Consider the following 2,708-nt stretch of genomic DNA (forward strand, 5'->3'; position numbering starts at 1 on the left):
GACCTTTCGTTCACAGGACAGGAGTAGGGGGAGTTTTGTTTAAATTGTAATCATTTACAGTCCTCAAAGTGTAATCCAAAGATCTGGGCCCTCAGAATCAACCCAGCTTGCCAGAGCTCACTCAAGAGCAACTCAACCAGGCTCTTTGAGGGTAGGGTCTAGGGGTCAGCACAGTTAATGGAGAACTCAGCTAATTCCTAAACCCACTGGAATTTAAAAACCAATGTTCTAGCTCCCTGAGAGGCATGGTATGAATGTGAGCATTATCATAAATCTGGTGTGTAGTTAGGAGGCAAATCTCTAAACCTTGAGGAGAGGTACAAAGTTAAATTCTCTTTTCTTCATCTCAAGAAGTGGAAAATAAATACAACATCAGTTTCCTGGCAACTGCAAGATAAGGATCACGTTCCTTTGCACAGCACACAAGGTGCTTCACGGTCCACACGCTACATCCCAGCCACCAGGCCCTGGTGCTTCTATTACTCTTTGCCTCTGCCCCATATTGATACTATTGCCACCGTTAAATTCCACCTAGAAATCTATGCAATTGATTCTGCATATTTAAATGTTATTCACTCTATATGGAATATGCCTTCCTCCAACTTAAATTTGATTGGAAATATCATTCCATTTTTATTTATCATTAATGAAACTGAAAAGGATAATGCTACACAAAATTGAGATCAACGGCAGAAGCATCAAGAGTTGTTCTGCAGGCTGCATTTATTCTATCCCATTTCCATACGCCACTTTTTCCAAGTGTTTGCTGTGCAGAGACAGCCTATAGCAATGTTGCCAATGGCCACGGCCATTCCCCTTTCCAATCACATGGCTGACCTCAAGCCCCCTTCTTCTTTACCTGAGTTTAGAAATACTTGAGCAATAGACCCAGGGCAAGTATAAATAAAGATCAAAATGTCAACTTTATTTCTGACAAAAGCTTGGTTGGAGACTGCGGCTAGACCTTTGGGTACCACTGGAGGGAAGGTTTAGGACTACAGAACAGGCATCCTAACCAAGAACTTCTGCCCTGCATTGTTTTAGGGTCAAGATGGAAGAAAAGGAATCATATTCTGATGTTGTAGTCTTTTAGCAGTTTAGCTCTCCCCAATTTATAAAATGAACAAAGGGCTGCCTCTAAGAAGGCCCAGCTCTATAGAAATTCTGGAGCTGCCCCTCTGCAGAACTGTTAAATGAGAAAAGTCGACTTTCTAAGCTCTGAAATTTATTTTCCAATATCTATTGAAATGATAACTTGCCTGTAAGCAGAGTTCTTGTTAACTGAGTGCAGTATGTTCTGCTCTGGGCCAAGTGGTCTGTGCTGATTGCTTGTTTCTCATAAAAGATGTTTTGTACATGTTACAGGCGACAGTTAAATGCAGTAGTAAAAATTTCAATTATTAATGTGATACTGAAAAGCTATTTCCTTTCTTAACAAAGTTTTTCTTGATGTAATTGTAGGTTCACATGTAACTGTTAAGAAATAATACAGAGGTCCTTGCGGCATCAGGCAGGACACCGCCGAGGCGGACTCAATGGTGAGTGTTCCCACTGGGCCATCACCCATGGATCACCACCTAGAACCGCGGTGCCGCCGCAGCACCGCGGCACCGCACACATGTATAATCTGCAGCCTCCAAACCCAGGGTTAGACGGCACCGCTGTGGGCGAACTGCTCAGTGCTCAGGAATGACTGAGGCTGATGTAAATCCGAAGGCCTACCCTCTTGCAGATGCCCACCTCACCAAGAAACTATTGGACCTCGTTCAGCAGTCATGTAACTACAAGCAGCTTCGAAAAGGAGCCAATGAGGCCACAAAAACCCTCAATAGAGGCATCTCTGAGTTCATTGTGATGGCTGCAGACGCCGAGCCCCTGGAGATCATCCTGCATCTCCCACTGCTGTGTGAGGACAAGAATGTGCCCTACGTGTTTGTGCGCTCCAAGCAGGCCCTGGGGCGAGCCTGTGGGGCCTCCAGGCCTGTCATCGCCTGTTCTGTCACCATCAAAGAAGGCTCACAACTGAAGCAGCAGATCCAATCCATCCAACAGTCCATTGAAAGGCTCTTAGTCTAAACAGGTGGCCTCTGCCTATTGCTGCTGACTCCCTGCTGCTGACTGCTACCCCAGGGGTTATGTATCGTTTGTCTGTTAGCATATAGTATTTCCAGCTACCTTCTATTGTTATAAAATATTTTAGTGCTCAATTTGGTTTTTGTATTTTTGTATTGTTTTTGTCTTGTTTTTAGGTTGTCATCTCCTTCCCAGCCTCTCCTGTAATCTCCACTTCCACTCTCTCTCTGCCATCTTATCCTCCCTTTTGGAAAATGCATGCCCAGAACAGGTGGAAGCAGGGTGGGTGACACCATTCAAAGGCAGGGAAGAGCCAAGGTAGAGATTTGGTTCCAGCTTTCAGGTGCCACCTTCCTACTGTGCAGGGCATGATGGAAGTAAGCACTGTCCACTTTGTATCCCTTGTGCCCAGCATACAGGATCATGTTTGAATAATCAAGGGGTTTTCTTTGCTCTCTAGGACATTATGTATCATTTGGGGAGGAAGCATGTATTCTGTGAGGTTGTTGGGTATATGTCCCAAGAGTCAGTTTCTGATGTACCCCTGCTGTTTGCTTTTGGTAATATATTTCCCCCCAACTCCCACCTATGCCTCTGAGGGTGGCAGGGCAGCAACATACCAAAGAGATACGCTG

The 2,708-nt window shown here is 44.9% G+C and overlaps 1 pseudogene; it reads left to right on the top strand.

Annotated features, from left to right (window-relative positions):
• Positions 1-1,671: 1,671 nt before the first annotated feature.
• Positions 1,672-2,086, top strand: LOC132431720 (NHP2-like protein 1 pseudogene; annotated as a pseudogene).
• Positions 2,087-2,708: the final 622 nt, after the last annotated feature.

This window comes from Delphinus delphis, chromosome 10 (genome assembly GCF_949987515.2).
Source record: "Delphinus delphis chromosome 10, mDelDel1.2, whole genome shotgun sequence".
Classification (NCBI taxonomy): Eukaryota; Metazoa; Chordata; class Mammalia; order Artiodactyla; family Delphinidae; genus Delphinus; species Delphinus delphis.